The sequence below is a fragment of the Dasypus novemcinctus genome, chromosome 11, assembly GCF_030445035.2.
Source record: "Dasypus novemcinctus isolate mDasNov1 chromosome 11, mDasNov1.1.hap2, whole genome shotgun sequence".
In the NCBI taxonomy this organism is placed as follows: Eukaryota; Metazoa; Chordata; class Mammalia; order Cingulata; family Dasypodidae; genus Dasypus; species Dasypus novemcinctus.
This window is the reverse complement of record NC_080683.1, coordinates 106147730-106170846: the sequence shown is the minus strand read 5'-3', so window position 1 is coordinate 106170846 and position 23117 is coordinate 106147730. Positions and strand designations below refer to the sequence as shown.

Below are 23117 nucleotides of genomic sequence, written 5' to 3'. Positions count from 1 at the left end.
AGTAGGTTCTGTCTGCCCATTTTGGCTGAAAGCTGGAAAGGGGGGAGCAGTTTGCCCCTTTCCAGTGAGTCCACACCTTCTATTCATAAGCCGCATTCCTGTTTGATTGTTGTGCACCTGACTGCCTGGAAGCGGGGGAAGTGAAGGGGATGAAAAGCAGAATCAGAATAAATGCAGTAAAGTTCCCTCCATAGGGTGTCAAAGCCAAAATACGTTTGCATTCTGCCCAGGTTCTTAAAAGATATTGTAGGGAAACGGACTTTGGCCCAGTGGTTAGGGCGTCCGTCTACCATATAGGGCGTCCGCGGTTCAAACCCCAGGCCTCCTTGACCTGTGTGGAGCTGGCCATGCGCAGTGCTGATGTGCGCAAGGAGTGCCGTGCCACGCAAAGGTGACCCCCGCGTGGGGGAGCCCCACGCGCAAGGAGTGCGCCCATGAGGAGAGCCGCCCAGCGTGAAAAGAAAGTGCAGCCTGCCCAGGAATGGCGCCACCCACACTTCCCGTGCCGCCGACGACAACAGAAGCGGACAAAGAAACAAGACACAGCAAATAGACACCAAGAACAGACAACCAGGGGAGGGGTGGAAATTAAATAAATAAATACATTAATTAATTAAAAAAAAAAAGATATTGTAGTAACTTTAAGTAAGAGAATGTGTTCTGTGAAAGTAAAATTTGTCTTAAAGGTATAAATAATTATAAAAGTTTAACAAAGCATTGTTTAAATTAAGGTATTTAAATGGCTAATTGCAGAAAGTCATTATTAAACAAAAACTGAATTGATAATAATAATAAAAGGTAATTTTATAAGAAGAAAACTTTTTTTCAGCATCCAGCCTCCCCTGCCAACTTGCTTCCCAAAAACTGTTTCTGGTATTACATGCTACTAAGTATTTAAAGTGAAGAAAAGTTCATTATTTTAACAAGCTTGTTTAGTATTAATGGCAATTATATGTTGTAAGAAGTTTGCCTGGTAACTTAGTATGTGGGATATATGAAATGTGTTTTTACTGTTAAGGAAACAGAAGATGATTTTGTCCTAAAATAAAATGATTGATTATTGAAAAGAGTAGAGTGTGGGACAAAACCTGAATGAATACTGAAAGTGTAGAAGGTTTGTGGAAGGAAAATTTTTATGATTAAAATTAAGTAAAATCAATATACAAAGAAAATCTATCAAAATAGCTTCTTGTGCTTTAACCTCATCATTTCCTCAGTGTTTAAAGAAGAGTCTTATCTCTTGTTTAAAAAAGAACATTATGTTCTAGAAATGAAACCCTGAAAAGTAGCTTTTTATTTCAAACTAACTGCAAGAGATTTATTCTTTTACTTTAAAAGAAAAATTAAAGTAATGGTTAAGTTCATTTAATATGTTATAAGTTGAATGAAAGGTGTTTAAAGGTGTTATAAAATTAACAGGTTTTTTAAAAAAATTAATAAAAACTGTAACTAAGAGCTAAAATCATTTATAAATGGCATTTATATTATAAAACAGTGAAAATAACTGAAATTATAGCTGAGTGAATTTAGCCTGAAACTATTATTTAAGTGTAAATTCTAAACTAACCTTTCCTTTGTTTATGGTTACTTCAAGCCTAACCTCACCCTTTGCCTTTGCCTATGGTTATTTCGTAATAGCTTCTGCCCCTACAGGCCAGAGAAGAGCTGGGACATCACTGTCTCCTGTCCTGGTATTAGTAACCCTTTCTCTCATGAATTCAAGTGTAAACTAAATAAATTGCTGCCTGATGGAATAAGGTTAAATGACCACTGGAGTTTTATTATCTCCAAAATCAAAAAGGGGGGTGGAGGGGGAGAAGTCTCCTGCCCTGATGGTCAGTGTTCCTAAGAGTAGTAATTCATGAGAGATACCAGTCTGTCTCCCTGAGGCTTCAAATAGCCTCAGTAAATATATATAAGATTAATCTTGTTGCTTATCCAAAATTCTGCTAAATTCAAAGTAAAACATAAAATTCTGAAACAAAAATAGTGCTAAAGCATTGAGAACATTTTGGTTACAGTCCATTAATTAAAAAAAAAATTCTTGTGTAAAACTGAGTGGTCATAGTGTAAAACTGCACAGTCATAGTGCAAATTAAGAAAAGTTTCAGGAGTCTTTAAAATGGTTTGCAGTCACACTTGTTTTGTAAAAAATTAGAAGTTTAAAGTAACTAAAGTTACGTTTTTGTGTCAAACTATTCATGTCTGCCTATTTGCTCAAATTGTTGAGGTTAAATATGCAGTTATATAAGTAATGTATATTTCTGAACCCCAAATTAAGCTAAACAGTATATAAAATAATGCAAATTATAAGTAATATCAATGAGTTGTGTTTCTGTGTCTAACTCTTTGTGTCTGCCCATTTGCTCAGTGTATGTCTTCATACATCAGGATAATAATATCAAATTAACAAATGAAAATTCTTAAAAGAGCTCTATTCAAATTCTTAAAAATTAAATATGCAGTTATATATGTAAGTAAATATTCTTAAAGCCCAAATTAAACTAAGCAGGATGAAAAATCATATAGAAATCTGATTATAGAAACAATTGGGAAAGGGCCTCCTCTTTGCAAGAGCTTTAAGATAAGACTAAGTGTGGCAAATTAAACCTATCTACTAGGCTAGGGAATTAAGAATCAGTTTGCCCACTAATTTCCCAGTTTAAACCTTTTGTCAGCCATAAAATGTAAAAAAAAAACAAAGATTAAGTTAGTTTTCACATTAAAAAAAGAAATGTTGATTAGTGTAACCTGGCGGCCTGCTGCCTCAGTCTCCCACTCCCAGATTGAACAACAGTAAAAAAAAAACAGCTTAAGCCAGTCCTATGGGCAGTGGAAGGATGCCCAAGAAGGAGCTAAGTCGGTGCCATTTCAGCACTAAATTCTATTCCTTATTTGACAAAGGGGAACGGGTAAAAACTAAAATGGTTAGAATGTGATAGAGGAAGCAGTTAAATCACAAACTTTTGCACGGAAAAGTTAGATCTCAAATAAGCTGTAACTTCTGAAGTATCCCATCTATGGAAAAACAGAGGAAGAACTTGCGTGCTAGGCTTAAGGGTATAAATTGTGTCATTTTTCTTTGTTCGGGGCACCAGCCATATCTGGCTCTGCACCCCTTCTTACAAGATTGAGAATAAATTCTTTTCTTCTCCACAATCTGGTGAGCCTTATTTTCTTCCAAAAGATTTCTTTCCAACAAAATTAAAGTAATTAGTGGCTCTATTAACAAATTCCAGTAAGTAAAGGAAAGTCCATAAAAACTAGGGAGAGATCTTTCCTGGGTTATAAAATTACTTAATTTGTTTAATGTGTTTTAAAACCTAGTAGTCAATATGCTTTTAAATTATTCATTTTCATAACTTAAACAAAGAAAAGAACTTTTTAGCTTCCTGTAAGGGAAAAAGAAAACATTCCTTGCATAAACTATAATGGTTTCAATTTTATTTAACTTGAGTGTAATCTCCCATAGTTAATTTATAAACTAAATTAACATTATATGTATAAAATCCTTAGAGTAATAAAATTATAAGTTCACATTGGTGAAATTAGGCTAAAAGAAAAAATTGTAAATATGCTCTCTTAAATAAATAAATATCTTTGATTAGTAATTGTAATTTAATAAGTTTATTTAAACATGAGGTGGCTAGTCAATGTGGTTATAGTCAATTATAAAGAGTTTGTAAAACATCTTCCAAACTAAAAATGTTTAAATAGTTCTAGTTCTAGAAGTCATTGTTAACTAAAAACTTAGATTAGTATTAGTAACAGAAATAACTTCGTGATAATAAAACCTGTCTAAAGGCCACCGCAAAGTACATATTTAAGTAAATGGTAATAAAAAGTTATCTTGATTCTATTGGAAATCTTCTGTTTTCATTTTAACAATGAAAAATATTTTTTTTCCTCTATTACTAAAGTAAAGTACCTACTGTTATCTTTATAGTAAAATTGTGTTAGTAAACAGTCATTTGATATATGTGTTGCATTAAATTGTTCAAAATATATATAAAAACAAGGAATAAACTTTAACATTGTCAAACTCTTGTGCATTCAAACCAGGCCTTGAATACATTACAGGTGGCCTGTCCATGTGAGTTATTGGCTAGGCTGGTCACTGACCCCTCAATTAAAAATATTTGCTATATCAGCCTCTGGTTCTGCTCCTGAAGTCGATGGAAACTACGTTGCAGTTTCAAGCTCCTGCAGCAGCCAATAATGACTCGGTACAGCCAAGTGTACCACGGACATTGCCTCCAGACTGGCACTGTTCCATAGTGCCAGAGAGCACTATGCACCAGACTACTAGAACACTGGAAAATCTCTGAAGGATCAACAATGCTGCCACTTGCTCACTGCGTGAGGAACATGCTAAGTGGAGCCATGATACCAGGGTACAGTAAGTGAAACTTAAACACAATTGGCATTATGGCCTGCTCTCACAGAGAAATAACATGTAAAGTATTACAAACCTGAAACTTAAAACTATTAATTGCAACTCTAAATCCTTTGCATTAAGTAATAATACATTAATTAATATTAAGTGCTGTACTCTTATCCTGTGCTAAATGTATGCCTAATAATTATAACGTTATCTTTTCTGTTTTGGATCAAGTGTGAAAGTATATTGGACATGTTAAATTCCTAGTGAATTCATTTTCTAAACAGTTAATAAACATGTCTGTAGAATGGGGTGGCAGTCTCAGCCAGGCTCAGTAAACTTACTATATTCTACTGTAGTCTACTGTGTAGCAAGGGTAATAAGGCTTGCTTGCTGATGGTGAGTCACCTATTGAACAAATCAAAATTGCTAAAAATTGTACAATTAAAACCAAGGTGTAAAAAACCTTTATTCTGTAGTTCTGATCACTCCCACAGCTAAAAACTAAGGGAATTTCCAACTTAGTGTTCTAATCCTGAATGAAGCCCATTGCCCAGGGAGTGCCAGTTCACCAGGAGCATCTGACGGAACAAATAAGTGCCAATCATTGAACAGCTTGGAATGTGTCTTCAGACAAAGCGAAGTGTCTGTTGCAATTTCTCTCTAAAGATAAATAACTTAAAAAATATATATGCTGCTCCCACCAGCTTTTAAGGAGTGCCATCTTTCTAATCACCTAACCTTGTCTGCCTCTGTGGTCCAGTGTCCACTCTTTTAGAAATGGGTATTCCAAATTTTTGATTACGTTTGTTTCTTTCAGAATGAGCATCTTATTAACCATATGAAAACTTCATCCAGCTTCATACAGAATGCCAGATCCATCTTCCTCCAGTTAAAATAAGAAGTTTACACCTTGTTAGGCAACGACTACAGCCCATGGCCAGCAGGAAGCAGTTACAGAAAAGAGATCATCTCCCTTCAGCACCCCTTTTAAATTAAAGGTGTAAACTCTTTAAGGGTAAAATATAAGTAATAGATGGATCTGGAACCTGACTGGAAATCCACGTGAGTGCCGGTGGCATCAGGATAACTGTAAGAGGCCCCTGCCCCAAGATTCTGCTGTCCAGAATGAAAAGTTCTAAACTTCTAAAAACAGTCCTGGATGCTGCACTAAAGACTGATAAATAATCAAAACAACAAACAGCCATCCACCTCATAGCTCCAACAATAATTATGCCAAAGCTTAGCAAGTTAAACTTTGGCAAAGAGGGGAAATGATGTGGGCTATGGGTGGGAGGCTCTTTGTCTCTTCAAAGATAACCTAAGCTGTTTGACTTGTGGGTGTGGAAGGGTAAGAGGCTGCAGTCCTGCCCTTAGTGACAATGGCAACGACTCCAGTCCCATGAAATGGTTTAACAGTGCAAAGTCTATAAACTTCAAGTATTTAGGGGAAATGCAAACCAAATACGCTAAAAGCTTATCTAGAATGTCTGGAGTCCATGCTAAAAGCTTACCTAAAATGTGGAAGATATATATGCTAATTCAAGCCTATTGAGAACTGAAACAAAGGGACCATTTGGCCTTTCCTCTCTGTATTAAAGAAATGTGAAAATCTTGTTCAGGGCTCGGGATTGAAACAAAAAGCTCCCGAGTCTGGCCAGCCATCAATAAAGCATTTTTCCTTCTCAAAATCATTCCTGAGTCCTGGCCTCTCTATACGCAAATAATTAAACCTCTCTCAAATTCTACAACACAGACATCTTTTAAAAAATTGTTTTTGCCCAAACCAAAAAAGAATGAGTGGTATGAGACTTACATGGGTATGGAAAGAAGTAAGTCTTGTGGAAGTGAATTCATAGTCAATACTGGCTAAAATTTGATAAGTTTGTTTAAGGGAATGCATTTTGTTCTAAGATTAGATAGTTTTATAATGGTGTAAATATGTAAGACAAGGCATGAATGAATATAGAAAAGTGTAGAAGGTTTTGTAGAAGGGTAGCATTAACTAAGGGAATGTGTTTTGTAAATGTGAAATTTATCTTGAGATGAAGTAGCTAGTTTATGTGGTTATGGTAGGTTATAGAAAGTTTGCAAAAGCATCTTCTAAATTGAAGTATATAAATGGCTAATTCCAGAAAGCCATTATTAAACAGAAACTTGAATTGATATTGATAACAAAAAGTAACTTATGGTTAATTATAAGAAGTTTGTAAAAGCATTGTCTAAACTGTAGTACTTAAATGGCTAATTCCAGGAAGCCATTATTAAATAGAAAACTAAATTGTTATTGATAACATAAAGTAACTTCATAACAGAGAAACCTGCCAGAGGCCACCACAATCTGCATGTTAAAGTGATGGTAAGGGAAGATAATATTGATTCCATTGGGAATCTTAGGTTTTCTTATGCAGCTAAGGTAAAATACCTGTTAATTAACATAATCATGGTAAAGGTATAGAAGTAAAAAGTAAAGTACTAAAAATAGTTCATTTATTTTAATATGTTATAAACTGCATTGGGAATATTTAGAAAGTGTATAAAAATTAAGAGATAGACTTCAGTATTGTCAAACTCTCTTTTGCATTCAAACCAGACCTCTAGTACTCTGCATGGTGCTTCTCCATTTGAATTATTGTCCAGATCAGTCACTATGACCCCTAAAACAATAAAACTACCACATCTCTGGACATGGCTTCTGAAATGGAAGGAAAGTACAATGGAGTTTTGGACTCCTGCAGCAGCTGGCATGGCTTGATATGACCGGGTTTACAATGGATATTGCCTCCAGAATGACTCTGTTTCATATTGCCAAAGGGCATTATGCATAAAGCTGGTGGAACACTGGAGCTTCCCTCCAAGGCCCAACAGTTTTTCAGCATGCTGGCTGTGTGAAGGACATATCAAGTGGAGCAATAATTACCAGAGAAATGTGAGTAGAAACTAAACAGACAAAATTGGCATTGTGGTCTGCTCCCACGGAGAGACAATATGTATAGTATTGCAAACCTGGAGCTCATGTATGTTAACTGCAGCTCAAAGAGGAACTTGTGCATTGATTAGTGCATTTATTAGTATTAAGTGCTGTACCTATATACCTGATGAATATAATAATATCTCCTTTATTCTAGATCATATGCAGAAGGATATTGAACATGTTAAAAGTCTTTGCAAATTTAATTCATTTTCTAAGTAATTAATGAATTACTAAAGCTAAAAGAATGGCTCTCTTAAGCAATGTCTTTATTTTGCTTGCCATATGCTCTTCTTATTGTTGCCTATATTCCTTTTTAAGTGTATGTCTAGGGCAGTGCCTTTCCTCATACATCTCCTAGCTGTCCTGGGCATAGTCACCCCCATGGGAACTGGGTTTCCTGGACTGCATTTGAAACTTACAAGATTAAGCTCATCAGCTTCAGGAGGACGTAACGTCTGGAGGCATCTGGTCTTCCTCATTCCTATGGTCCCAGTATGTCATAGCTAGCCTCCTTTATGGGGCTGCTTACCACCATTTTCTTTATCGTTTTTGTAAGACCATGTGTCTTCAAAATTCTAAGTTTATTTCTTTCAGAATCAACACCTTCCAGAACAAGGTATTAGTCATGTGGAAATTTCTCCATTTCCAACCAGAGTGCTGGACCTGCCTTCCCTCAACCTCAACAGAATAACCAGAGAGTTTCACACCTCATCAATCAGGGTCTTCAGCCCCTAGCCAGCAGGAAGCAGCTACAGAAGAATGGCCATCACCCTTCAGCTCCCCCTTAAAAATAAGGGTGTGAACTCTCTGAGGGAGAAGTTGAGGCAGGTTAGTATATGAAACAGGGAAGGTGGCTGATCAGAATAGATCCATAATAGCTGGGACCCTACATGTGTCTACGGGGACTCTTCTTACGCCTAAACTAGCTTTTGGTGTCACCACAGAAAACTCAGAGAATTTAGAAGGGGAAAATGTATGGTATTGGAAGCTTCTTCACAGGACTCCCCTACATGTTACTTTGTTATCTACTACTAAAATGTTGCTAGTATACTATTAGACCAGCATGACATGCCCCTTATTATTCCCCATAAACATCTTTCTTTTTACCTGTAGTACCCTACACATTACCCTTCTCTAGTGGGCTTTGGCAGTAACCCGCACCCACAACCAAATGCAATATTGGGTTTGCACAGACTTACCATCCTCGGGTGCTACTGGCCTGCCTTGGACCATAAATTCTGCAAATTGGACAGCATGGGACACCATGCTGGCATGGCAGAATATGATCCAACAACAAGTTTCGAACAAGATCTTCTCATTTAAGACTGAGATTCAGATGCCATCATTCAATGAGACTTATAATAATTTTTTTCCCTTTTAAGGGAATAGGTTAATTAGCCCAGGACTTTATTAGGATATGTTGTATATGATGGCTTAGGATGTTTAACAGATGAGTCCGTCACCCTTGATCACATCAACCCTGTCTGCCTGAAACAACAAGAGAGAGTCCATCACGTGGGGTGGTTATCCCTGCCCTCCCCTGGGTTGTGTAATTTTACTATCAAGACTAGATGTGAAGGAAAGCTTCCCCCTGATGATTCTACTCATTGGCCATTTTTTGTGCCAGGTGGTGCTGCAGTTGCCACTGAAAAGCACATAATGGCTTTAGCTGTTGTCCTTTATATTGTTGCTGTAGAATGTGGAGGTAATGCATGTCTTATGGTCAACATAGGCTGCTATGTGCAGGTGGACTGTGGGGTCCCAGAGCCCCCCTCAAGACCTTAACATGTAGCTGCCTGCATGACCCAGACATAAATTAAAGGTTAACAACTCTCCCCAGAGGGGAGAGAATGCATAGATGGTATCATTAACTATAATCTTCCCAAAGCAGTAAACATCCTTGGTAATCATCTGAGCACAGTGAAAACATCACCATACTCCATGCGTATGCTTCATGTGACCCTAGCAGGAACTCTGTTCTCATATCCAATGGATTGTCCTTGTTCTGAAATCCCTTATATATCACTGCTCATTTTCTCATTTATTTGCAGAATGCTATCTTCATTCTCTGCCGCCATCAGAGATTCTTTCCTGTTCATAAGTCCCGATAATGCTTGACTGAATGCCAGGTAGGCTCTTTGGTCTTGCAGCTACACCATCTTATGCCCTTCAGGAGTTGGATTGTAAATATATATATATAGCTTTAATCCCCTAAATTTGTATTAATTTGCTACAGCAACAATAGGAAACTAATACATATGCTCTGACCCAAAGGTGGTAATAAGCATGATGCTTCATCAATTTAGTAATATATGGGAATCCACTCATCTGTAAATTCATCATCTTTCCAGCAGCCAAGTGCCATCAATTGTGGGAATAGAATTCCCACTAGGGTCCTTACCCTGGTTAACTAGCCAATTCCACCTGTCTTAATACACCATGCTAGTTCCCAGGGTCTCCAGGTCTCTTTTGTGTGTTGAAGATAGTGGTGGTAAAGACATTATGAGCATTGTTTCTAGTGAATATTACATCTCCAGAAGATAAGTTTCTTCTACCTCAGTCCCACTGCTTTACAGGAAAGCAAACATATTGCTTCAAACAGCTTTGACTCAGATAGTCTCAGAAGTTTAAAGTCAAAGAACCAAACACTGAACTTCCACTTTAAGTTTCATAACTCTATTGTCTTCCGAAGAACAATATGTAGGTTTTTGCTTAATATTTGAGTAACTAAAACACCCTATTTAAATATTTTCCTAAAACAAAGTTGCAGTCTGCTTCAAAAGTGCACTGAAATCTTTACCTCTAGTGAATATTATACAAAATATATGTTGCGAGTTTGGAGAGCTGCCACCTCTTCTACCACCAAGGCTATTACTCAGTCACAAATTCAATATTGATTTCTTCACTGCTTACAGATGTGTGCAAAACTGTTCTTAATATTGACATGGTGGTAAATACAACACTCCCAGTCACTTCCTTCATATTGCTTAATTATTTTAAAAGTCTCACTAAAACCTTACCGAGGACCCAACTGTAATACGACTTCTACAGTGAACTCTCTCTCTAAACAGATCCTCTTCCATTTCTGTCTTTCACAGTCATACCTGCTTTTAGATCTCATCAAAGCTCTTTGAAGCCTCGAATACCTCCTGTCCATCAGTCCCCTCATGGCTTCACTTCCTTTATTATCTACTCTAGAACTTTTGGTTTGCTTGAATTAAGTTTCCACCAGCATTGTTCACTTTCTATTATGTTAACTTCTCAGTTAAACTAAGCTGCAACTTTTACTCATTAAATATTTCTAAAAATATATAGTTTCTACTTCTATATCTGAGGAGCTATTAAGTTGCTGTGGAATACAGTACAATAGTGTGGTTGGTGCCACCATAAATCATGGTTCCTATCGCCACGATGGCTCTCGTTAGTATAATAATTATCATTTGTTTCTCGAATTCTTATCAGAGATTTTTTAAAAAAAGATTTATTTATTTGTTTATTTCTCTCCCCTACCCTCCCTCCCGGTTGTCTGTTCTCTGTGCCTATTTGCTGCATCTTGTTTCTTTGTCCCCTTCTGTTGTTGTCAGCGGCACAGGAATCTGTGTTTCTTTTGGTTGCATCATCTTGTTGTATCAGCTCTCCCTGTGGGTGGTGCCATTCTTAGGCAGGCTGCACTTTCTTTCGCACTGGGCGGCTCTCCTTACGGGGTGCACTCCTTGCGCGTGGGGCTTCCCTAGCGGGGGACACCCCTGCGTGGGGGACACCCTGCCTGGCAGAGCACTCCTTGCGCGCATCAGCACTGCGCATGGGCCAGCTGCACACGGGTCAAGGAGGCCCGGGGTTTGAACCGCGGACCTCCCATGTGGCAGACGGACACCCTAATCACTGGGCCAAGTCCACCGCCTCTTATCAGAGATTATTCTAAATATTTACTGCTTTCTTTAAATATCTCATTCAGTGCTAGTGCTGTAACAGTTTAAAGTGGATTCCAAAAAAGATCATGTCCTTAGAGCCCATCCATTTCTGTGCATATAAACCTATTGTAGGTGGGAACTCTTGATTAAATTATTTCTGTTGTGGGCCTTTGATTAGATAGTCTGCTCCAGGCTCAGTCTCAATTCTCTTACTGGAGTCTTTTGTAAATGGAGCACAAAAAGCATTAGACACAGAAAAAAGTTGCTGATACAAATAAACACTGAGAAGCTTAGAGAGAGAGAGGTCCCAGGGACTGGAGGCTGGAATCAGTAGGGCACAGGGGCATAGACATAGGCCTCCAAGAGGTTGTAAGAGACAAGAACCAGAGGAGAAGGAAGAGATGAGCCATATACCTGATCACCCAGAGTTGAGCTAGGGAAGAAACCGAACCTGGAGGGAGAAGGTAGAGACCAGCATAACTGACATTATGCCCTGCCGTGTGCTTGATCACGCACAGCTGAGCTCAGAAGAAAAGCATCTTTGGATGACACTGCCATGTGCCTCATCACTGACTCCTGCAACTTAGTTTGATATCATCTCTTGATGATGCTTTGATTTGGAAACTTCCATGGTCTCACTACTGACAGCTTTTAACCTAATAAATTGCCATTATAACAGCCAATGAATCCGGCCCTACCCTAGATCCACTGAATTGGAATCTGCATCTGAACAAGGCCCCCAGGTGCCCGTTGTGCACTCACTTCTTATGTGGAGGTCCTGGGTTTGGTTCCTGCTACCTCCTGGAGAAGGCAAGTAAACAATGAGCAGATGAGCAAATCATCTGGGGGAAGGGGAGGATAAATTTTTTAAGAAGTAAAAAAAAAAAAAAAGGAAGAGAAAAGCATTACTTACAATCATGAAGCATAAGAAAAGGGGAATGGCTATTAAAATCAGATAAAGTCAATCTTCGAACAAACTATTAGCAAAGTAGAAGAAGGTTCTTTAATTATGTAAATGAACTAATCTATTAAGATAACAAAAAAATGCTGAATGTGCATCCACATAATAGCATAGATTCAAAATATGTAAATAAACATTCACAATTAAGTTGTGGATTTTATCACCTCTTTAAAAAAAAGTAGAAACAGGAGACTTAAAATCAGTAGGGAATAAAAAACCTTGGAAAAGTATTTTCACACAATTTGACTTGACTACCATTTAGAGAATACCACAAACAAAATGCACATTCTTTTCAGATACACATGGAGAATTTACCAAGAATTTACCAAGAATTTATGCTGAGACACAAAAGAAAGTGTCAATAAATAGACAAGAATTAAAATCAAAAATTTTAATTCTTATCACCACACAATCAAAAAATATATCTGGAAAATTCACAACTACTTGAAAACTAAGCAATATTGGAACACAGAACCATGAATAAAAGAAGCTACAATAAGGGAAATTAGAAAATAATTTGAACTGAATTATAATTAAAAGTCAACACCTCAAAATTAGTGGAATGCACTTAAAATGGTGTTTGGAGGAAAATTTCTATCTTTAAGTGGCTATATTGGAAAAAATAAATGAGGTCAAATATCAATAATCTAATCTTCCATTGTAAGAATTAAAAAAGAAGACAAAAGGAAGCCCAAAGTATAATAATAATAAATATTGAAGAGGAAAACAAGGAAGCAAAAAATGGACAAAAGAACAGAGATTAATGTATCCAAAAGCAAATTCTTTAAAAGGATCAATAAAATTGATTTTGTTAAAATGATAAAATAAACAAGAAAAAAGACACAAATAATCAACATCAAGAATGAAAGAAGCATGGGAGGTCCCGATTCAAACCCAGGGCCTATTGGCCCATGTGGTGAGCTGGCCCAGACACAGTGCTGCCAAGTGCAAGAAGTGCCGTGCCACGCAGAGATATCCCCCACGTAAGGGAGCCCCATGCGCAAGGAGTATGCCCCATTTTGAGCCTCCCCACGTGAAAAAGCACAGCCCACCCAGGAGTGGTGCCACATACACAGAGAGCTGATGCAGCAAGATGATGCAACAAAAGGAGACACAGATTCCCGGTGTCACTGAGAATGCAAGTGGACACAGAAGAACACACAGCAAATGGACACAGAGAGCAGACAATGGAGGGGGGGCAGGGTTTGATGGGGAGAGAAATAAATTAAATAAATCTTTTTTAAAAAATGAAGGAAGCAAAATCACTTCACATTCTATAAAATAAGGGGATATTATGAACAAATTGATGCCAACAAATATGACTATGACATGAATAAAACAAATTCCTTACCAAAATGAACTCAAATAGAAATAGAAAAATGAATAACCCTATTACCTATCAAAGTTGAAGGCCAGATGGCTTTACCAGTAAATTCTGTCAAGTATTTGATGAAGAAATTTAGTGATAGTATATTCAGAATATAGAGGAAGAAGAATTCTTATTTTATGAAGTCAGTATCATCAAGATACTAAACAAGTCAAAGACATTTCACAGGAGAACAGGCTAATGCTCCTCATAAACATCAACAAAAAATGTTCTTAAAATTCTAGCAAATGAAATCCCGTAATATATGAAAAGCACAATTTTTGATAAATAAGTGGGGACTATCTCAGGAATGAAAGGCTAATTTACAGTCTGAAAATCAATCATTGTAACTACTGATTATATTATATTATATTAATACAATAGAGGCTAAAAGCACTGTCATTTCAATAAGTGCAGGAAAAAAGCATATGGCAAAATTAAATACCTATTAATGGTAAAACTAGGAATAAAAGGGAACATCCTCAACCTATTTAAGGTTATTTACCAAAAACCTATCGTTAATGTCATACTCAGTGGTGAAAGGCTCAATGCTTTCTACATAAGAATGGGAAAATGAAAGAATCTATGTTAGTTACTATTTTTATTATTCAATTTTTGGAGTCCCTTGCCAGTAAAATAAATCAATAAAAGAAATAAATGGCTTAAAGTTCCCAAAGGAAGAGGTATAAATATATTTCTTTGCAGATTCCATCATAATAATGCACATACTTAATCCTAAGGAGTGTACAACAAAGCTACTAGTAGTCATAATTGTGATATTCAGAGTTGCAGAAGGCAAAAGTCAACTTAGGAAGCAGCTGTGGCTCAAACACTTAGGCATCCACCTACCGCATGGGAGGTCCCAGGTTCAGTCCCAGTGCCTCCTAAAAGAAGATGAGTAGATGCCACCCCCTGATGCAACAAAGCTAGATTCTGCCCCTGCCACAGCCAGCAGATGCAACAGCCTGCTAGGAGCGGATGTAGCTCAGCCTGTTGGGCACTCACCTCTCATGTGGGAGGTCCTGGTTCAGTTCCTGGTGCCTCCTGGAGAAGCCAAGCAAGAAAACAATGAGCAGACAGACCAGTGAACCATTTGGGGAAAGGGGGGTGGGGGATAAAGTAAATAAAAATATATAAATAAATCAAAGGTTTTAAAAAGTCAAGTGTACTTTTAAATACCAGCACTGACCAGTTTGTATATAAAATTTAAAAGAAATGCCATTTAAAATAGTCAAAAATTATTTAGGAAGACATTTAAGAAAAAATGTGCAAGACCTAACTAAAAACACAAAACATTGCAAAGAAAAACTAAAGAAGGCCTATATTATGGAAAGATTTATTATGTTCTTGGGATGATTCTTCTCAAATTGATCTGTAGGTTCAATGTAATACCATTCATAATCCTAGTGGTTTTTTGAGGAAGTGATGAGCTTATGCTAAAATTAATACAGTAATTTGTAAGACCTAGACTATCAAAAACAATGTTGAAAAAGAAGAACAAATTTAGAGGGCTTATGCTGCCTGATTTCAAGTATTACAATAAACTTAGATTAATTGTTTGTATTGACCTAAGAATGTATGTATAGATCAGTGAAACAGAAGAGAGTTCAGCAATTGACACAAAATTATATGGTAAGTTGTTTTTTGACAAAGGTATAATGAAATAATGGAAAAAAGTATACAATTGTTTCTCATTGTGCTTACAGAATGAGTTACAGCAGTAGAAATATTCTCTTTCACATATATTATTCAATATACAAAATGTACGTTTTTCTCAAATCAGACTAATTTCTTTGCTGTATGTATTGTTTATTTTAAGTCTTTCATCCCACTGGTCATGGTCTAAGTAGTTAAATATCGAATGTAAGAAAACAAAATTAATGCAGGAAAGCCTGCAAAGTAACATGGCACAGTATTTAGGTCATGGTGAACATTAAAAAAATATAGGCCATATTTATTGTAAGAACCTTAGGAGTTGATTTATTAAAGTTACTGTGAAGTTATTTTTTCAGGAAATTTGAGGGATGCTACAAAATCCATATATATAGACCATGGGCTACATATCTTTATAAAAATAAAATAAATCTTTTGTTACAAATGGACAAGTAGACAGCTTTAATACTAAAAAACAATGAGATTGGAATGATCAAGAGGAAATTAGGTGTGCATGATAAGAATGCTGTTTGACCTAAAGTAAGGGGGAAATGGAAAGGAGAAATGAGTTTATATGGCTACGAGTTTCTAAAAAAGAGTCTGGAGGCTGGCAGAAGGTTTGCCCTCATGCACAACTGAGCAGAGTCAGAGAGACAGATAAAGCAGATACAACCCCCAGATATTGGTTCCTTTGAGGGCTAAAGAGACCCATGGGAGTTATGGTCATGGCTGATGGGGTTAACTACCAGGGCAGATGGCCCCTCTTTGGAAATGGTGTTTATGTGTGATGAATCTGGACTCAGATGGGATCTCCCTTCATAAGACTTTCATGCTAATGTGCTGGAGGTGCAGTTAATGTTGGGGTTTAAGATATATTTAGGGGATTTGAATCTCTGGACTGACAATGTGATAGCCAGATCCTGAGCCTCAACAGACTCCAGCACCTACAATCTGATTTATTGGACTTACCACACTCAGCTAAGATGGAGGTGAAGAAGGACAACCACCACACCATGGAGCCTAGAGTGATTACAACTGAAAATGGGAGGATTGCATCCAGCACCCAGGTGGAATCTGAGCCTCCTCTTGACATAAAGGTGCAATGGACACAACCAATCCAGTGTCCACATAGAAGAGGTGGCATTGGATTGGGAAAAGTGGACATAATGGACAAAGGGTATGGGGAAAGGCAGGAAGAGATGAGAGGTGGAGGCATCTTCGGGACATGGAGCTGCCCTGGATGGTGCTTCAGAGGTAATCACCGGACATTGTAAATCCTCACAGGGCCTACATGATGGAATAGAGGAGAGTATGGGACATGATGTGAACCAATGTATATGAGGTGCAGAGGTGCCCAAAGATGTACTTACCAAATCCAATGGATGTGTCATGATGATGGGAACGAGTGTTGTTGGGGGGGGGGGGAGAGGGGGGGTGGGGGGGTGGGGTTGAATGGGACCTCACATATATATTTTTAATGTAATATTATTACAAAGTCAATAAAAAATAAAAAAATTAAAAATAAAAAAAATAAAAATAAAAAAAAAAAGTTACATTGAAAGAAAAAAAAAAAAAAAAAGAAACAGGAAAATATCAGGAAGGACAGTTTACAAATCAAATAACTCACCCTTAAATCTGGGACACCCATTCTCAGCAGCAATGGAAGCTTTTTTTTTTCTTCAAGGCACTTACAGAGAAAGGGCATTTACTGAATTATTCAGTTAAGAGGATCAGAGGAGAATCACCTCTAGGGTTTTCTGTATCATGCACGCATGCGTTTGCTTGCAGGTTAAAAAAAATAATTCTGAAGCCTGTTAAATGAGGTGGAAAATCTCATGTTTAATGAGTAATCACCAATAAGATTATAGAAACTTTGAACTCTGCAGTTTCCTTATAAGCTTGAATATGAAAATATAACTGAGCTGGACCCTGATGATGAGAATGTGGCTCCAAGGACATGAAAAACAAAAGTGTGAGAACGGAGAACAAAAGCAGAGCAGGCACACTTCTTAATCTCTCCAGAGTTGACTTTATCAATACCCCATTTAGGTGTAGTTGACATACAAGAGCAGAGCTCCGCATGGTCACAGGTTCTTCTTCCATGAATTTTCTATTTTCATTCAGATTTAAGTTCAGCATTTGGAAAATTTCACTTAGTTCATTCCAGTATTTTCTGTTTGAAAAAAAAGGAGGCCTTGTATTAAAGGAATTTCTTAATATCTGGATTGATCAACCAAACAGAAATATGAAATCAACAAATAGGTGCCAAGACACGACTTCAAAGAAGAATTTTTTTTCTGGTCTGGGTGTTGCCATTTTTAATACAGCTCATAATATTTCCCTCCCTGTTTGACCTGCTATCTTCCTATAAAACAATCATCTAATATCTAAGGATAGAAAAGTGGGTGTATGTCATAGCCATAAATCATTTTATGAATAATAAGTAAGAACAACATTGCTCTTAACAACATTAAGAATTGTACTACCATGGATTGTTGTGAGATTCCCTCCAGGAAGGGACTTAAAGACTGACTGTCAGTGAGCCATCCTGGCTCATCTACTCCTGGGACCAGATGAGTTGGGAGCCTCCTGCCAGCTGTATGATCCTAGAATTCTGCCTTTAGTCATAGGATAAAAGGAAGATAAAAGCAGAAAAGAACAGAGATAAATTATAAAATTTGTATATGTTTATTTACATAGGTGTATGTGTGTGTGTATTGAGACTGTATGTACCCCAGAAAAGTATGTTCTTAAATCTAATCCATTCCTGTGGATGTAAAACCATTGAAGTAAGTCATTTGATGAGACTACTTTAGTTAAGGTGGGATCCACCTAATACAGGATGGGTCTTATTCCTATTATTGGAGACCTTTATAAATGGAATGAATACAGTAAGAGAAGAGGAAAAAAGAAGGAAGAAGCTGAAAATCAAGGAAACCTGGAAGAAAAAGAAGAGACCAGTAGATCTGCCACGTGCCTTGCCATGTGGCAGAGGAGCCAAGGATCTCTGGTAGCCAGTCTTCAGGAAGAAAGCATCACCTGGATGCTTGAATGATGCCTTGATTTGGACATTTTCTCAGCCTTAAACTGTAAGCTAATAAATTCCCATCACTTAATTCTGAACCATTTCATGGTACTTGTGTTAAGCAGCCTAGGGACCCAAAAAACAATACATATATATATATATAAAGAGAAAATTAGTAGCACTACTCTATAGGCCATAGATATCAACTATAAAACTACTGATTTTAATAGAGCAATACACTGGAAAAATAGGATGAACAAATTAAATTTTAAAAATCATTTCATTTTATTTTCTAGCTAAAATAATTGATGGCAATCTTGTATAATACAACTTAAGATAGCCAGCGAAGGATGAAGCCTAATTTTGATCTCAGCATTGCCTAATGTTTTAATTTTATGATTGTTATACAGTTCTTTGATGTATTTGATTCTGCATTTTTCAAGAATTTACCGCAGAGGTAATTTCTTACCTTGAGAGGCTCATAGATCTTTCTTCTTTCAATCCGTAAAGGAATTCTTCATATCCTTCCAACCAGCTATGTATATAGCAAAAAGCACTAGGATTATTTTAGATGACCAGAATGCTCTAAATCATGGGGTGTTCTTCCATTGGACTGAGAATCTGAAAATCCATCCATTTTGCATATTTAGAGCATGTATGACTGTAACCTGTACTTTAGATTCTTTAATTTTTGGTAACATTCTCATTGGGTACAATGATTCTTGTCAATGATTGATAGAAATGGAATTAATTACTGTTGAGTATTTTCAAGAATTTTGAAATAAGAACAAAATTAGGTCTATTCTGTATTAGTCTGCCAAAGGGGTTTCAATGCAAAGTATCAGAAATCTTTTGGCTTTTATAAAGGGTATTTATTTGGAGTTAAAGCTTGCAGTACAAGGCCCTAAAGAGTACAACTCAAGGTTGCTTTCTCACCAGTCAGTTTTTACATGTTGAAGCAAGATGGTCACTGATCTCTGCGAGGGTTCCAGCAATACACTGGAAAAATAGGATGAACAAATTAAATTTTAAAAATCATTTCATTTTATTTTCTAGCTAAAATAATTGATGGCAATCTTGTATAATACAACTTAAGAACAAGAGTAGTACTTAACCAGGGTTTTGAAGACTGATCTGTTAAAGTTCTCTACCTCATTTCCTTATTTCCATTAATAAAAGATGACAGAGAAGGAAGAGGCTGTGGCCCAATTGATTGGGCTTCCGTCTACCATATGGGAGGCCCTGGGTTCGAATCCCAGGGTCTCCTTGTGAAGGCAAGCTGGTCTACACCTGCGGAAAGCTGATGGCCTGTGCCCACGGAGAGCTGGTGCAGCAAGATGATGAAACAAAGGGAGACTAGGAGACACAGAAGAATGCTCAGCGAATGGACACAGAGAGCAGACAGCAAACAAGCTGCAAGGGGGCAGGGGGAAGGAAGGGAGGGAGATGACAGAGAATAGATATTTGCTGTACTTGTACAAGTGGCCACAGTGAGAAATTGCAATACATAAACTCTATCCAAAAAGTGGAAAATTTCTTTACCAAAACATTCTACAAAACTCACCCCAAACAAAATTTTAAAACAACCGAAACAAATGCATAATTATTTACCTTGGCACAGGGAAATGAAAATAATTGTGTACTTGATGGACCTTTTCTAAATGTCACTGAACTTTGATACCTCCCAACATCTTCATTCGCTTGATGTGCTTTCTACATAAAGGGCATCATTTCCTCATCTGGCTTGACCACTGCCATGTTGCAATAATGACTATTTTCTTCTTAGATTACAAATAAGTACCAAAATATAAATAATGAAATATTGAGATTAACAATCAAATAAATAAAATGGAAGTAAATTTAGTCACCAATCTTATCCATTCTTTAATTAGAGTATGGTCTAAAATGACTCTGGTTGCTTGTCCAGGAAATGGGTTATTCTTAAAATCATTGTTTTGAGATTTGAAAAATGGAATTTTTCTTTACATATTCACATTATAAATTAATCAGAATTGGGCTAAAGAACTTGCAGTTATGGGGATTGTTGGTTGAGGTGGAAAATCTCATGTTTAATGAGTAATCACCAGTAACATTATAGAAACTTTGAACTCTGCAGCTTCCTTATAAGCTTGAATACAAAAATGTAACTGAGCCAGACCCTGATGATGAGCTGTTTGAGATTATCTATGAATCCCAAAAAAAGAAAGATTATGTTGTAAATTAACTTATTGCTCTGACTGTGATACCCTTTCTTAACTTCAGTGAGGGGCCTCTGATTAAGTTTACTTGATAAAATCAATTTAGGGCTTCTGATTGTGCTATATCAGTAAGGCGTAACTCAGGTCGAGTCCCCACCTCCTTGGTGGACTAATATAAATAGACAATCTCTCAAGAAGACTCCGGAAGAGAGAGGTCTGTCTTTTTTGATCCTGGGGTCCCAGGGAGAGATGAGCCATTTGCCTGATAGTTTGCAACTGATCTTGGGAAGAGAGCCAACACCGATATAGAAGGTTAGAAAGAAATGGGCCAATATGCCAGGAGAGAGAGGAAGCCCTGAGATAAGCTTTATTTCAGCCTGCAGCTGAGAGAGAGGAAACCAAAAGGGCAAGGCTGAACCCTCGCAGAGATCAGTGACCATCTTGCTTCAACATGTAAAAACTGACTGGTGAGAAAGCAACCTTGAGTTGTACTCTTTAGGGCCTTGTACTGCAAGCTTTAACTCCAAATAAATACCCTTTATAAAAGCCAAAAGATTTCTGATACTTTGCATTGAAACCCCTTTGGCAGACTAATACAGAATAGACCTAATTTTGTTCTTATTTCAAAATTCTTGAAAATACTCAACAGTAATTAATTCCATTTCTATCAATCATTGACAAGAATCATTGTACCCAATGAGAATGTTACCAAAAATTAAAGAATCTAAAGTACAGGTTACAGTCATACATGCTCTAAATATGCAAAATGGATGGATTTTCAGATTCTCAGTCCAATGGAAGAACACCCCATGATTTAGAGCATTCTGGTCATCTAAAATAATCCTAGTGCTTTTTGCTATATACATAGCTGGTTGGAAGGATATGAAGAATTCCTTTACGGATTGAAAGAAGAAAGATCTATGAGCCTCTCAAGGTAAGAAATTACCTCTGCGGTAAATTCTTGAAAAATGCAGAATCAAATACATCAAAGAACTGTATAACAATCATAAAATTAAAACATTAGGCAATGCTGAGATCAAAATTAGGCTTCATCCTTCGCTGGCTATCTGACTTTGGTTAATACATTCTAAAAAGCCTTTGTTTATTAGGTTTCAATAAAACTTTATTTGAAATAAAAGTTTATTTGAAACTTTTTAATGTATATTTCATTTATATTTCCACAAAAGAGGAAAGTAATACTATACTCACAATGAAGATGAAAATATTTATTGTACGGAAAGCACCAAGAATTGTTTCTCAAACATAAAAAAATCCAGTCATAAATTTTAACTGAAATAAAAATCAACCTGAAATGGGAATAAAATTAGAGTAGAGTAAACTGTTGTAACATAGTATTTTCATATTACTTTGGAAGAAAATGAAACACAGTGAGGTTAAGTGACTTGACCAGTTTATTAGTTATAAAAAGATTCACCAGCTAATAAGAGAGGAATGAAAAATATTGTTTTAAACAAAATTGATGTTAATTTTTTTTTCTCAGTAAAATAAGCCTCCTGGTCAACAGTCCGTGGCTGCAGGAAAACTTGGAGATTCCTTTTATTTTGCTGATCTGTTTTTTGTTTGTTTATTTCAAACTCATGTTCCTAGAGAGCAGCTCAATCACCTTATGTAACATCCATGTTCCAGCCGCAAGAAGGAAGGAGAAAAGAAGAATCGGACCAAAAGCCATATCTAAGGAACTTTTCAGAAGCTACCACTGAAGACTTCTACTTTACATTTCATTGCATAGTATTTTGATCAAACCCTTGCTAAGCTATAAATGAAAGTAGGTAATATATCTTTATTCCAAGCTCTCATATGGGGGTTAAAAGTCCAGAATCATATTATCAAGGATGAGGATAACAGACATTTGGACAGGTGCTAGAAATGTATGCCACATCAATTTAACAGTTGTGAATAGTTTTAAATTCTTCTGAAGGTTATTTTGAAGCTTTCTAATTTATTATATTAGGAAATAGTCACTGACACCTATAGACAAAGTTGGTATATTTTATAAACAGAAGACTTAGTTTTTGGCTTTGACTGTTGCGATAACTTAAATATCTTGAAAAAAATCTCAATTTTGTTGGCAGCTGTTATTTTTCCCATTGTTTACAGGGATTCTAATATTTAATTCACAGGGGTGTATATCTAGGGTGTATATATAAAGAGAATTCAGAAATAGCCCCACATTTTTCACTAAATGTTCATATGTATTTGGATGATTTTTGCTGGACTACCTCTTCTATTCCATAGATTGGTTTGTTATTTCCTAATATCAAATTGTTTTAAATAATGAGGATTTGTAATATGTTTTCATATATGTTAGTACATCCCTATCATTTTCCTTCATCTTCTGAGTTTTCTGTGATTATCATTGCTTGTTTCTTGTTCCAGACAAAAATACAGACTCTGCTAAAAATGTAGAACCTTCAAAAGAACCCCAATGGTAATTTTATTGGAATTATTTTACATTTTAGGTCATTGGAGAATGTTAACATTTGGATGAGGTTGAGTCTTCCTACCCAAAAGCCTTGTTATGCCTTTTGATTAATTAATTCAATTAATTCCCATATTTGTCTGTGTTCTCATTAGTTTTATTCCAAGGTATTCCCAGATATTTCAATTCTTTTTCTAGTATTATAAAT

At 36.6% G+C, this 23117-nt stretch overlaps 2 long non-coding RNA genes across 3 annotated transcripts; one reads left to right on the top strand and one right to left on the bottom strand.

Moving 5' to 3' along the window:
- Positions 1-7808: 7808 nt before the first annotated feature.
- On the top strand, positions 7809-23080 carry LOC139440019 (uncharacterized). 2 transcript variants are annotated; one of them, XR_011650138.1, is made up of 3 exons: positions 7809-8183; positions 9407-9484; positions 22078-23080. It is a non-coding gene; the product is annotated as an uncharacterized lncRNA (long non-coding RNA). The 2 variants fall into 2 exon arrangements; XR_011650137.1 differs by lacking the exon at positions 22078-23080 and adding an exon at positions 11946-14233.
- LOC131280455 (uncharacterized) lies at positions 16968-19836 on the bottom strand. Its single transcript, XR_009188053.1, has 3 exons — positions 19208-19836; positions 18741-18892; positions 16968-17419 (listed from the first exon to the last, which is right to left on the bottom strand). It is a non-coding gene; the product is annotated as an uncharacterized lncRNA (long non-coding RNA).
- Positions 23081-23117: the final 37 nt, after the last annotated feature.